The following is a 15,709-nucleotide window of genomic DNA, read 5'->3' as shown; positions in this document are numbered from 1 at the left end:
CCTAAGTAGTGATCCTTGCCCTCCAGGCATTCACATTCTGATGGGAGGAGACAAGCACATAAATAATTACACAACAATATAATCTAGTAGATACATGTCCAAAATTCTAGGATAATCACACAAGGCAAACTTGACAACCCAGCCTGAGAATCCACAGTAATCATCTGCAGAGGTATAGAAATTAAAACTGACTCACGTAGAATAGTTAGGAGAATCCCAGGAAAGGATATTCTAGTAGAAACATAAGTTTGACAACATATACAATATTTGGGAGTGGGCAATGGTGGTCCAGTAGTAAAATTCTTGTCTTCCCTGAAGGAGACCTAGGTTTGATTCTCAGCCAAAGCACCTCAAGTCTAGCCACCACCCATCTGTCAGTGGAAGATTTCATGTGGCCATTATGGTGAACAGGTTTCAGCAGAGCTTCCAGGCTACAAAACATTAGGAATCTACAAAGAAAACCCTATGGATCACAGTGGTCTGACCTGCAACGGATAAGGGGGATGACAGATTATGAAGATGACACAGGACCAGGCAGCATTTGGTTCCATTGTGCATGTCGTTGCCATGAATTGGGGGCAACTCAATGGCAGCTGCTAACAAGCAAAATAACAATCATGTTCAAGACTCGCTGTGGTTCCCAATACATTGTACAGGATGGTTGGTGGAGCAACCTAAGGAGAGAAGGTAGTAAAATAAGACAGTGTCAGATTAAATATCATACTAATGAGTTTAAAGTTCATTACATAGGCCATTTGGAGCTCCTGAAAATAAGCTAGGGAGGGAGTCACACAATCTGATCTATGTTTTTGGGAAAACACTTAGGGGCTGTGATATGAAGAACTGATTTGAGGAAGAAGATTGGAATCATGGAGAGTATTTTGAGAGTTTGGGCAACCCACTTTAATCCAGCTTTGGCCTTTACCATTCCACCCAAACTGCTCTTGTCAAGGTCACTAGTGTCTTCTATAAAGGTAAATTCTCATTGATCAATTCTCAGTCCTTACTTCCTCACTCTTGGTGCACTTTTCTTTGCTTGTCTTCCAAGATAGTGTGCTCTCTTGGTTTTTTCCTACCTTGTTGGCTGCTCCTTCTCAGTCTCTTTAGCTGGTTTCTACACTTTTCTACAACCACTTAATGACAAAGTACTTCAGTGCTCAGTCATTGGTCCTCTTCTCTTTTCTCTTTACTTATTTCTTGATGAGGATATCTGGCATAATGGCTTTAAATATCTTCTATATAAACCTCATAATAACCTGAATGTCCATCAGTGTGAAAATAGGTGCATTAACTGGTATATGCAGTCTGTGGAATACCACACAGCAAGGGAAATGAATTACATTGACTTGCAACACTATGTATGAACCTTAGCAGATAAAAGTGCAAAGTAAATAAAGGCAGGTAGAGACATGTTGTTATTTGTGGCCATACAAAAAGTGGAAAGCATTAAGCCCTTCCTTCATGCTTTTGGGTGTGATACTCTGAAAGGTAGCTTGAGATGATATCATACCCACATACTCAAGAACTGACACTTTCTGTATGCACAGGGAATTGCCTCAGGGGACAAGTGTGCATGGGAAGGAAGGACACAGGGAAGAGGTCACTATGGGAAGGAAGAGGGAAGAGAGCTGTTACACTGTGGGGAATTGCAGTCAATGTCATGAGTGTATGAACTGCTGTATGGGAAATAAATTTGCTCTGTAGACTTTCACCCAATCACAATAAAAATTAAAAAGAGAGAGACAGAGAGAGAGAGAACACTCACTTTCTGGTTTTCATACTTAGCTCTGCCACAACATTACTATATGCACTTAGATATTCACCTATTCTTGCTTGGCCACAGTCTATTTGCCTGAAAACTTGGGAGTGGTTACCTTACAAAGAATCCTTCTGTCTCTAAAATTCTATAATTAAAATTAGGCATGTTGGCAATGATAAGTTATTTGTTGAAAGATGCAAATAAAAAAGTTAAAATTCAAAGAATGTAAACAGGGACAGAAAATGTTTAGATTTGTATATATCTCATGGGCATTAGTAAGAGATTTAGATAAGCTGTAAAAGAAAGCAAAAGGAAGAGGAAAGGTAGAAAAAAGAGAAGAAAAGGTGTGAGTTGATTAAAGAAGGTAAACATTTTTCCTGATATGTATTATGAAATTATGAGTAACTAAGTTACAATTTAGAAAAAAAAAAAAAAACTGAATATCACTGAGTGTTGCATGTCTTATTAAAGTGGAAAGGTGGTCATAGTCAGTGCACTTCCTGAATGCAGGTTCCAGGAGGAGGCCTCCTGATATCCAGCACTGCCATCTTCCCAGTGTAAAGGCACATGTCTCTCTTGCAAGCTCTACAGACAACTAATCCAAGATGCCCCACCTCCCCTTGACTATCTTTAACTTCCTCTCTATCCCCCACTAATTATCAGTGCTAGCCTTTAGTAGATATTCAAATGTCTATTGGATACTATATTTTGAACTTAATTAATCATAATTAGACTTCCTTCCTTATGATCTAAAAGAATGTTTAATGAATGATTTAGTTTTATATTTTTTTACAAGCTGTAATGGGACATGAGGAACTAATATCTTCCATAAAGCTTCCCATATCATTCCAGGGATCATTCTTATATGTTGCAGCACATAATATTTGGAACATCACAGGGTTTGGTGAGTAGGAGTCTCCTAAACTTGATCTACTTGTTCATCCTTTTCCTTATTCTTTCTGCATTCACAACTTGCCTTGCATCTCATCCCCATCCCGTTTCAACCATACCCTATACCTTTCTACAAAGTTTGAGAGTCCTCAAACCAGTCTCACTTCTGACACCAGCTATAAGCTTGCTGTTGTTGTTATGTGCCGTCGAGTTGGACCCGACTCATAGCGACCCCTCCTTGGGTTTCCGAGGCAGTATCACTATGGAAGTAGATTGCCCCATCTTCCTTCCGAGGAGTGGCTGGTGGGTTTGAACCGCCAGCCTTCTGGTTAGCAGTCAAGTGCCTTAGGCACTATGCAACCAGAGCTTAAAACAACCCCTCTCTCCTTCTGATATTAATTTCAAGTTTGCTGCATCAGGATTGAAGGAAGATTTAATAACAATCTGCTATATGCAGATGACACAACCTAGCTTGCTGAAAGTGAAGAAAACTTGAAGCACTTACCAATGAAGATCAAGAACTATCAAGATCAATGATGTCTGACAATATGCACAGACTTTTACCAAAGAAGCTCTTTACTATGAATTACACCTCAACATAAAACAAAAATCCTCACAACTGGACCAATAAGCAACATCATGATAAGTGGAGAACATACTGAAGTTGTCTCATTTTACTTGAATCCACAATCAATACCCATGGAAGCAACAGTCAAGAAATCAAACAACATATTGCATTGGGAAAATCCCTTGTAAAAGACTTTTTTAAAGTGTTAAAAGCAAAGATGTCACTCTGAGGGCTAAGGTGTATCTGACCTAAGTTATGATATTTTCAATTGCCTCATATGCATGTGAAAGTTTGACAATGAATAAGAAAGACTGAAGAAGAATTGATGCATTTTCATTGTGGTGTTGGCAAAGAATATTGAATATATCATGGACTGCCAAAAGAATGAACAAATGCATCTTGGAACAAGTACAGCCACAATGCTCCTTAGAAGTGAGGATGGAGAGGCTCTGTCTCACACACTTTGGATATGTTATCAGGAGGAACCATGCTATGCTTCCCTGATGGAGCATAGCATGCTTGGTAAAGTAAAGGGTCAGAGAAAAAGAGGAAGACAATCAAGAAGATGGATTGACACAGTGGTTGCAATAATGGGCTCAAACATAGCAATGATTGTGGAAACGGCACAGGACCAGGCAGTGTTTTTCTCTGCTGCACATAGGGTCACTGTAAGTAAGAACTGACTCAACAGTACCTAACAACAACAAAAACAAAGTCCCCAAAACTACCCTCAGATTTGATATTTCACTGAAAGTTGTTATACTCACAGTTACAGTTTATTACTACAAAATGATAGAGATTAAACTCAACAGAGGAAAGAGGTACATAAGGCAGGGTTTAGGAGAGCTCCAAGCACAAGTTTCCAGTTGTCCTCTTCCAGTGGAGTTATGGGCAACACTAAGTTCTCCCAGCAATGATGTGTGACAATATGCACAGCCTTTTACCAGCCAGGGAAGCCCACACAAGCCTTGGTGTCCAGAGTGCTTATTTGGGGCTTTGTCACAGACATGATTGACCACCCATGAGCTGACCTTAGTATCCAGCCCCTCCAGAGGTTGACTTGATACACATGGTCTAAGAACCCTGCCACAAATCACGTTGTTAACACTGACAATCTGTCAAGGCTCAAGGCTCCCAAGTAGACAGACACTCTTATCAGCCAAGTTACCCTCCAGAAGCCAGTGGCAAAACCCATACCTCTCTTTATCTTTAGGGCAAAGTTAACTTTTACCTCCCTTTGCTTTCAACCACTATGGCCTCCAACAATGTGAGACTGCAAAAGGAAGTCAGAAAAAGATCATCTGACTAGCTGAAGTAGAGAGAGTCCAAGAAACATCCAATTGCCACTGAGTTGATTCTGACTTAGAGTCATTGTCTTGGTTCTCTAGTGCTGCTATAGCAGAAATACTAAAAATGGATGGCTTTACAAACAGGAATTTATTTTCCTACAGTTTAGGAAACTAGAAGTCCAAATTCAGAGTGCCAGCTCTAAGGGCTGGGTGAAGGCCCCTCGGCCTTAGGCTTCAGCTCTGCCTCTTGTTCCAGGCCCACTGTACCTGGAAGCATCTCCTAACTCAGGCAGCTGCTGGCTGCTGAGGCTGATAAACCCAAGGTTGGCAGGTAAAATGGCGTAATCTCAAGATTGTCAGGCAGTACAGCAGGCTACTGGTTCAAGCCCAAGAACAATCCCAGGATCAGCAAGCAACATGACAGGCCACTGGTTCAATCAAGTCCAGGAACTGGAGATGAAGACTCAGCTAAATACAGGATCCAAATGTTCCAAAAGCTACAGACCTTTCCCAAACTTTCACCATATATACTGGAAGCAGGCCACACCCCAAAGGCAACTTCCATTTCAACTGATTAGGTGCTCACAGCATATTCTACCATGGAGATGATTACAATCTCATCATGGGAAATAACTACATGCAGCTGCCAAACCACTCAAAACCATGGTCCAACCAAGTTGACACACAACCTTAACTGTCACCAAAAACCAAACCCACTGCCACTGAGTCAACTCTGACTCATAGAGACCCCCACTGGGTTTCCAAGTCTATAAATCTTTACAGAAGTAGATTGCCTCATCTTCTTCCCATGGAGCAGGTAGTGGATTCAAATCACCTACCTTTGGTTAGCAGCCCAATTTCTTAACTAAAGTGCTGCCAGAGCTCCTTCAAGGCAGAGCAGAACTGCCCAATAGGGTTTCCAAGGTTATAATCTTTATGGAAGCAGACTGTCAAATCTTTTTCCCACTGAGTGGCTCCTGGGTTTGAACTGCTGACCTTTTGGTTAGCAGCCAAGTGCTTAATCACTGTACCACCAGGGGTACTTCCAAGAAACGTGGTAGGTTTTTACTAAATATCTGTTGAGTGAATGAATAAATAAATAATGTGCAGCTAGGCTTCTAGAATAAGTAACTTAGAAGAGAAGAGGACAAAAGGGTTAGTCACAAGAGGTCAAAAAATTACTCTATTATGAAAATATGAGTGCTTTCCATATGGTGAGTAGAAAAAATAACATTTCTTACCTAAGTACTAAAGGACTAGTGAGAGAGTCACAGGAATGGGCACTTTGGGGGAAAATTTTCTTCCCTGTTCTGTAGCCAACATTGTAGTATGCCAAAGAGTTATACCAAGCCACTTTATTTATTCAGTCCAGTTTATTTAGCATTTATCTCATTCAGCATTCAATTAAGTGGGAGGTGAAACATGGAGAAGTCTGGGGGTTTGGAAAAGGGATGACCTCACTGTACTGTTCCACTAACATCAGAAGTGACCATGTTAGCCAACAATTCCTAACTCTACCTGATTCCTGATTCCACTCTGGTGAGCAGAGTCCATGGCATACCAAAAACCAAACCAAACTCACTGCTGTCAAGTTGTGTCCGACTCATAGCAACCCCTCTTTGGGTTTTCAAGGTGGTACCTCTATGGAAACAGATTATCCAGTCTTCCTTCTGAGGAGTGGCTGGTGGGTTTTAACTGCCAACCTTCTGGTTAACAGTCACATGCCTTAGGCACTGGTGAGCAGAGTCCATGGCGTAGAGGGTATGGAAGATGTAATCAGCTCCATGCCCAAATCCAAGATCCAGTGCTTTGTCCCTGGTACAACTGAGACATTGCAGAAATGAATCTTCCTTCTGCCTGTTAGGACCCATCTATTCTACTGTCCCACCCAAATCCTGGAAAACCACAAAAAGGACCAATTACCCTCAGAATTAGTCAAAGCCAAATTTGCACTTAATGAGAAATTACACACAGGCACACACAAACCCCTCCAACAGCAAAACTGGTGCTATTAACCTAGATCAATAGTCTCAACAGAAAAGGTCAAAGGTCCAACAGGCTCTGGGAACCCCAGACCACATTACTGTCCACGTTGACCAAAATGACAAACAAGCTCAAATTGCTCAGGCTGTTCCCTCTCAGTGCATTAGCAAAGAACTTCAGATCTCTAAACTAGTGATCGTTTTCTCTACATTAAATACTAAAATAAGAGTTTTTAAAAGAAGATTGAGGAAGGGCAATAAAACAAGACAGAGATTTGTAGTGCTGAATCACTTTTCTAAAGGAATATACTTAATTTTGCAGATGTCCTCTACAGACTTCATTTTATAATAACAAGAGTTTTGTATCAGACTATGCAACATAGCACAGAAAGAAGATCAACCTGTACAGTGCTTTGTCCCTGGTACAACTGAGACATTGCAGAAATGAATCTTGAGTAAGAGCATACTCCAAAGAATCCTGTCCTGAGTTTTGGAGGACTCTTGCTACTGGGCAGATTCAAAAGCCCCCTGGCATTCATGAATGACCAGAAGCTCTTATATATATATAAAGCTCAGAAAATTCCTATATTAGTTTCTACTGTTGCTGCAACAAATTACCACAAACTTGGTGGCTTAAAGAATATTAATGTATTATCTTACAGTTTGTAGGTTAGAACTGTGACATGGATTTGACTGGGTTGGAATCAAAGTGTAGGCAGGGCTGCATTCCTTTCTTGAGTCTTTGGGGCAAATCTGTTTTCTTGCTTTTTCCAACTTCCAAAGATATCCTCCATCTTCAAAGTCAGCAACGTTGCATCCCTCTGATGATTCTTCTGTATTCACATCCCCCCATATTCTTCTCTTGAGCTTTACTCCTCCATTTTTTAAGGACCCTTTTGATTATTTTGGGCCTACTTGGGTGACCAATTCTTTCAGAAGTGGATGGCCCTATCCTTCTTCCCCATCTGTCTTAGTCTGAAAACTCTGGCAAAACCTGTCCACCATGGGTCACCCTGATGATATTCAAAATACCAGTGGCATAGCCTCCAGCCTCACAGCAACATGCAAGCCCCACAGTATGGCAAACAGACCAGTGGACAGAGGAAACTTCATGAATAGCAGTACAACACTGATATGTTACTGGAGAACTTTATGAAGATCCTTCAAACATTGTCTGATATAGTGGCAGAAGATGAACCCCTCAGTTTTGAAGGCATTCAAAATATGACTGGGGAAGAGCTGCTCCTCAAGGTAGAGCTGACCTTAATAATGTGAAGGGAATAAAGTTTTCAGGACTATCATTTGCTGATGGGGCACAACTCAAAATGAGAAGAAACAGCTGTAAATATTCATTAATAATTGGAACATGAAATGTATGAAGTATGAATCTAGGAAAATTGGAAGTTGTCAAAAATAAAACAGAACACATAAATATCAATATATTAGGCATTCATGAGCTGAAATGGACTGGTATTGGCCATTTAGAATCAGACAATCATATGGTCTACTATGCCAGGAATGACAAATTGAAGAGGAGTGGAGCCCCACTCATAGTCAAAAAGAACATTTCAAGATCTATCCTGAAGTACAATATTGTCAGTGATAGGATAATACCTATATGCCTACAAGGAAGACCAGTTAGCATGACTATTATTCAAATTTACTCAGCAACCACTAAAACCAAAGATGAAGAAATTGAAGATTTTTACCAACTTCTGCAGTCTGAAATTGACCAAACATGCAATCAAGATGTATTGATTATTGTTGGTGATTGGAATGTGAAAGTTGGAAACAAAGAAGCAGCATTGGTGGTTGGAAAACATGGCCTTGGTGATAGAAATGACACTGGAGATCACATGACAGTACTCTGCAACACCAACAACTTATTCATTACAAATACATTTTTCAACAACATAAACAGTGACTATATACATGCACCTCACCAGTCAGAATACACAGAAATCAAATTGACTACCTCTGTGGAAAGATACGATGGTAAAGGTCAATGTTGTTGTTGTTGTTATGTGCTGTTGAGTCGGACCTGACTCATAGTGACATCATTATCAAATAAGCCCAGGAGCTGACTGTGGAACAGATCATCAATTGCTTGTGCACAAGTTCAAGTAGAGGGTGAACACAATTAAAACAAGTCCAGAAGAGAGAAACTATAACCTTGAGTACATCCCACCTGAATTTAGAGGCCATCTGAAGAATAGCTTTGACATATTGAACACCAATGACTGAAGATCAGACAAGTTGTGGGATGACATCAAGAACATCATCCATGAATAAAGCAAAAGGTCATTAAAAAGACAGGAAGGGGAGAAAATACCAAAATGGATGTCAGAGGGGACTCTGAAACTTGCTCTTGAATGGAAAGTAGCTAAAGTGAAAAGGAAAAATGTTGAAACAAAAGAGCTGAACAGAAGATTTCAAAGGGTGGCTCGAGAAGACAAAGTGAAGTATTATAATGAAATGCACAAAGACCTGTAATTAGAAAACTGAAAGGGAATAATATGCTCAGCATTTTTATCGAAAAATGTCATTAATGTTACATGCAAGTAAAATAAATGATAAATGATAAAATCACATGCAAGTAAAAAAAGATCATGGGAGAAAAGATTGAAGTTGTCAAAGACTCCATGTTACTTGGTTCTACAAACAACACCAATGGAAGCAGCATCAAGACATCAAAAGACGTATTGCATGGGGCAAACTCTTTAAAGTGCTGAAGAGCAAAGTGCTTGAAGACTAAAATGTACCTAACCCAAGCCACGGTATTTTCAATCACCTCATATACATGTGAAAACCGGACGACGAATAAGGAAGACCAAAGAAGAGTTGATGCTTTTGAGTTGCAGTGTTGGTGACGAATGCTGAAAACACCATGGACTGCTTAAAGAACTAACAAATCTGTCCTGGAAGAAATGAAGCCGGAATGCTCCTTGGAAGCACGAATGGCCACACTTCATCTCACCTACTTTGGTCATGTTGTCAGAAAGGCCCATTCTCTGCAGAAGGATGTCATGCTTGGTAAAGTGGAGGGTCAACAAAAAAGGGGAAGGCCCAAAACAAGATGGATTGACACAGTGGCTGCAGTGATGGGCCCAGGGCTAGTAGGGATCGTGAAGCTGGCACGGGACCAGGCAGTGTTTTGTTCTGTTGTATATAAGGTTGCTATGAGTTGAAGATGACTCAGTGGCACATAACAACAACAACAAAAGCCAGAAGAATGAACAAACCTATTCTGGAAGAAGTGGCAGCCATAATGCTCCTTGGAAGCAAGAATGGCCAGACTTCATCTCAGCTACATTGGTCATGTGATTAGAAGAGACAAATCCCTGGAAAAGAATATCATGCTTGGTAAAATGGAGGGTCAGAGAAAAGGAGAAGGCCCTCAACAAGATGGATTGATAGAGTGGCTGCAATGATGGGCTCAAACATAACAAGGATTGTGAGGATGGCACAGAACCGGGCAGTGTTTCATTCTGTTGTACACAGTGTCAATATGAGTCAACTTAATGGCACCTAACAACAACAACAACTTGGTTAACCAGGATAATCTCCCTATTTTAAGGTCAGCTGATTAGCAACCTTAATTTCAACTGTAACCTTAATTCCAATTACCATATAGCTTAACATTCACAGGTTCCAATAATCAGAATGTGGACATCTTTGAGGGGGACATTATGCTGCCTGAGACATTTGACTGCTAAGCACAAGATTGGCAGCTCAAACCCACCAGCCACTCCATGGAAGGAAGATGAGGCGATCTACTTCTGTAAAGATTTACTACCCCAGAGACCCAATGAATCGGAATCCACTTGATGGGCAGTGAGCTTAGTTTTATTATTATTATTATTATTATTATTATTACACTTCTCTATTATCACCAAGACAGAGCAGGGAGCTGTCTCTCTCCTTCCACTCTGCCATTTCTTGGGCCCTTCAAGGTTTTCCTTGATCATAATTTCCTGTTAATTTCACCTGTCTAAAAATTATGAAGAGGCCTATACCTAAAATTCCCCCAGGGACAATCCTGGACCCATTTACATGAACATCGGGCAAGAGCAAGATTTAATGGAAGTTCTACAGCCTTAAGAGAAATGCAACTGCTGACAAGTGAGAATTTCAATAAATAAATATATTGCACGCAAGAGAGGTAATTACATTTTAAACCACTAATGCCAGTAAACATAATACAAAACACAATGTAGAATGAGTATTGAGAATTTGGATAGGCTGATAGACTTTTTTGAAATCGTTTTCAAGGGTATTTTATTTTCTTCATCCCTAGCACGGAAGCATAAAAAATGTATTCAATAAATATGCAACAGAAGGACAATCAATCTAGTATCAAAGTGACTAGAGAGTTAATGCCAGGGCTCGATTTGTATGCTGACATTCCAGAATACAGAGTACTGAAGGTCAGAAGCTCTAGGTAACCTCAGCATTAAGATCATCCTTGATTTATCAAGGAGAAAGATAGAACCTTATCTATACAAAGGGACCTATCTAAAATCATAGTCCATCAAAAACTCTGTCTAAAAGAAAAGTTTTGCAAGATTTGTAGAAAGCTTTACTCCAAACTCCAGTCCACACAAACATATACACATACACTCAAGATTCACATTAAACAATTTAAATGAAGATGCATACCACCCTCCAAAATTTTCCCAAGCTTTCTGGTAACAGATAGGTATATATCGTGGTTAATTCAAAATCCTCTCTATGTGACAATAATTTGAAGGGAAAATAATAGAAGTAGAAAAGTACACTTATTGAACTTCTTATATGTCAGGCACCTTACACATCTCATTTTATGTTATCCTCACAACACGCAAAATGTGTATTTTAAGACACTAAGAAGATGTAGACTCTGAGAAGCTAAAAAGTTACCTAAAACTTCACATCTAATAGATAGTATAGTTGAGATTTAAACACAGGAACATCTGCCTCTAAAGATTACTAATATACTGTGACATCATACTGACTCCCAAATAAAGACCTGTAAAACATATTTTGTACTCTTCAAATATATCACATAAAACATGAAGCCAGTATTACTAATATACCTAAATTTAGGCATTGGAAATAAGTCTCTCTTAATTTAGTCTGTAATTAAGACTCATTTCATCTTGCAGGTCTTTATAATAGAAATTAATTGTTTCTTCCTTTCTGTTGTATGTGGTTTCAAGCTGCTATTAAAGATCTTTGGTCAGCAGCCTTTGCACCTTTTGGCGTTTTACTGCTAATGCTTACAAACATGGGCAATCGAGTAAAATCCAATAGTCCTGCAGAACATAAACCACAGCAACACGTGGTGTATGTTTAGTTCTAACAAAGTGTACTTCTAAACCTCTGGGTGTCACCCCACCATTCCTTTACAAGGCTACGCATTTCCATGGAAGTTTCAGTTTCCAAAAACAGGGCAACAGGCCCCACATATGCCGAATAGCCATTCAGATGCATGTAATGTGTCTGGATGCCTTTCAGCAGGTGCATTTAGCACATGCTTTCTAGCACTATCATGTGCAATTATAAATGTATCTGACTAGGTGGTAAGCCCCTTGAGGACAAGAGCTGTGTCTGATATCTCACTTTATTAGCTGTGCATAGAGGAGTAGCAATATTGCCACATACATAGTGCTGCACGATTTATAGATTGCTTTTATAGGAAAGCCCTCTAACTACATTGTAACACATGCCACATCCTCCAGATGAGCCTCACAGAGGGTAAGTGATTAGCTAGAATTACAAACTTGTAGATGATGCTTTTCTCTGACCCACACAGGAAAGAATATTCACTCTTTGTCTTACATGATCTTATTCTCTTCTCCTGAGGTTTTTATTACAAGGGACAATGCCAATTGGCTTTGTTTAAAAAGTAAATATTACACAGGGCTTACTATACATGTGTATGTATGGTGCTGTTCTAAGGGCCTTACGAATATTAACTCATTTAATCTTTCTAACAATCCCATGAGGTAGATACTATTCTTATCCTATTTTACAGAAGCAAAAAATGAGGCACAGAGAGATTAAATAATCAGCCAATAGTTGCAGGGCTGGAGAATGGCAGTAGCAAGGTTTGAATCCAGGAAGTCTGAGTCCAGAGTTCATGCTCTTAACTGCAAACTATTCAGCTTGAGTAAGAGTCTACAAAGATCCTCACTAAGGGTCTTGGAGCAGTTGTTCAACAAGAGAAAAAAAAAAAAAGGTGGTGGTGTTTACTCCTACCTATGTGATTTATTTGGTATTCTAAAACTTTCCTCATGCCAATAGAACTCCACGTAAGTACTATACTAAATGTCCTCGTGCTGAAGGCATATGCAATGCTTACAATGGCTGAAACATAAAATACCCAAAACAAAATATCCAAAGACTTGAGGATATTTTTTTTGTTTTATGAATTAGACATATAAAAGGATTGTCCAGGCACCAGAAATGTTACAAGCTCACATCTGTAAGTCTTTCTTGAAAATTTTTGTATTTCTTAAACAAAAATGTTCCCTGTCTGAAATATTTCAGTGTTCATTCTGTACCTGAGCCTGAATATTATCTAATCTTTTTTAATTTTTAATTTTCAACTACTTTTTTCTGCATAGGACAAAGCACTTGCCTTCAACATGATGTTTAAAACACTTTTTATGTTTTTATTTCAGTCATCTTGAAAACATACTAGTAAACATTGAAACATATTGTAAAGATTTAAAATACAAGGTGTGTATATATATATCAACAGGAGTTATGAATTATGTATATCCAAAGCCTATATAAATTAGATTTTGAAGAACAAGTGTCACAGTAGTCAGGCGGGTCATAATAAGACATTCCATGTGAAATGTAGAAACTACCTTGAATAAATTATCCATAAGTTAACACTCTCATTAAAATGACATATTTATTATTTCTGGGTTTGTGACGTTGCTTTAATGCATTTTGACTAACTGTTCTAACTGTACATTAAGAAACCATTTCAGGCCATTTTTTTCCCCTACTGGAATTAGCAGACTTTTATTTATGTTTGAACTAAAATAATTTTAAATAATGTAACATTATAAAACAATCACCCACTTCCCAATGTAGAACACTATTTTCTTCTTCCCATAAATGTTTAATTAAAGCAGGATATAACTCAGTAATTATTTTTGCACAGAATGACTCTAAAATTAATAGTCAATTGTAAGACTAAAAAATTGGGAGACTGACAATCAAAACAATCTTAAACGCTTTGTTTATGTGATGAAAAGGAGTGATCCTTTAATTCTTTCACACACATTAAAATGATTTCACAGACTTTCTGTACTGGTGTTTAACATAGTCAAGTGCCTGAGGTTACCTAAAATAAACAGTCTTGAGATCTTATTGCAAATGTTTGCAATTTATGATGTAAACTGATTTGTGAAGAAATAACAGGATCCCATGTCTCTGAAGCCAAAAAAGCATTTTTCAGAAATCAAAATAGTTCTGAAATTTGAGCATTGCATTATAGTAAAGTATTACCAGCTGAGGATCTCAAAGTTCTAAATCTGGGGGAAAACTCAGAGTAGATATATATCATTTCAGCTTCAAGCAAAGGGCTGCTAACTGAAAAGTTGGCAGTTCGAATCCACCAGCAGCTCCATGGGATAAAGATGTGGTAGTTTGCTTTCTTAAAGATTTCAGCTTTGAAAACTCTATGGGGCAATTCCACTCTGTTCTATAGGGAGTCGCTGTAAGTCGGAGTCAGGTAGATGGCAATGTGTTTGGTTTTGGTTTTGTTCAAACAAAAGCCTCGGATCTTACTGGGCCTCTTGTATTATAGGATCCTTAACACTAATGATGTCTTGAATAATCTCATTTAACTCCGTTTCCCCCAATTACGGATTTGGCAGCTCGGGAAGGTTTTGCACGCGCCCTGAAAGTACTGAGGGGAAAAGAGTCTTTATTAATTATTTATTATGAGTATTGAGTTTCGACCAAGACAATGCATGTTGGGCCTTACTTCAATTTAGAGTGAAGACTTCCTCTGACTTCTCAGAGTGGCCCCTGGGACTCCGGGTGTGGACCTCTCACTTCCACACCCAGGCGCCCTATTTGGGCTGCGGCGCTCCCGGAAAGAGGCCCAGTGTGACCTTGGTGGGAGGCTGGGTTCCCAGGGAACAAGCTGCGAAGGGCAGGGGAGGTGGCCTGCGCTCTCCCCAAGTCTCGGGGGGAACCGAAGCGCGAGGAGGCGAGGACGCCGTCAGCGCCCCCGGCGCGCGGTCTCTCTGGCCGCGCCTCGCTTGCGTACCGCACACGTGGACGACACCGTGACCTTCTCGCTGGGCCAGGCTGAACTCTCCACGCCGGACCCAGGACGCGTACTGGCCCCAGGCCGGGCTGGACGCACCGCCTCGTTTGATCTGAGAGTTGCCGGGAGTCCCGCTCCGGGGCACCGACTGGGCTCCGCGTTCTCGGCACCTGCCGAGGGCCGAAACAGAAGCACCATCTCCCCAGCTCCAGTTTTCCTCCGGTGACCTCAGACCTGCCTCGGGGTCGCGGGGACAAGGTCCGAGGCCTCAGTGGGGGAACCAGCATGTTGGGACCCAGACTCTGGCGATGACGGGGTAGGCGACGTGGCTGCTCACGAGCGCACCCCGCCCCCAGGCCGAGGTTTATTGTGAAACCGCGGATGTTCATCAGCCCGGAGCCCTGCAAAGCCTGGCACAGCCCATGGTCTGAGCCCTGTTCTCTGGTCTATGAAAGCTTCTGGACATATCTAAACAGATCCCCTACATCCAGGCGGAAGGATCGCTGTGAACGCGAGCTCAGCCCCTGGAAAGGGCCAAGTGGGGCAACGGGAGCCCAGCAGGGGCACAAGTGTCTTGGACCGAATCGACTTAGCTCTCCACCTGGCCCAATTGGGCTCCTGGGGAACGCTAGCGACAGCCCCAGTATTTCCAGAGAGTCGCCTCCTCCCCCACATCCCAACAGCCGGCGCTGGAGGGAAGGTTCAGTCCTGGGCCTGGCCAGGGCCGCGTCTGCACAATCTCTACCCACCTCCCACCCCAGACAGGCAGCTCTTTCTTGTTTTACTAGTGAGATTTCTTTTGGGAAAAGAGATGAAGGAGGGCTCCTCGGTGTTCAGAACACTGGAAAGATCAGGCTTTTCTTAAACATCATCCAAGCTTGTACCTACTAAATTTAACCAAAAAAGAAGCGCTAGACCAGAGAGGGAAGTGGGAGGTCTGGCCTT

Source organism: Orycteropus afer, unplaced genomic scaffold (assembly GCF_000298275.1).
Source record: "Orycteropus afer afer isolate SDZICR_OR568_19922 unplaced genomic scaffold, OryAfe1.0 scaffold00109, whole genome shotgun sequence".
NCBI classification, from domain to species: domain Eukaryota; kingdom Metazoa; phylum Chordata; class Mammalia; order Tubulidentata; family Orycteropodidae; genus Orycteropus; species Orycteropus afer.
The sequence above is the reverse complement of the archived record's forward strand: the minus strand, read 5'-3'. Positions refer to the sequence as shown.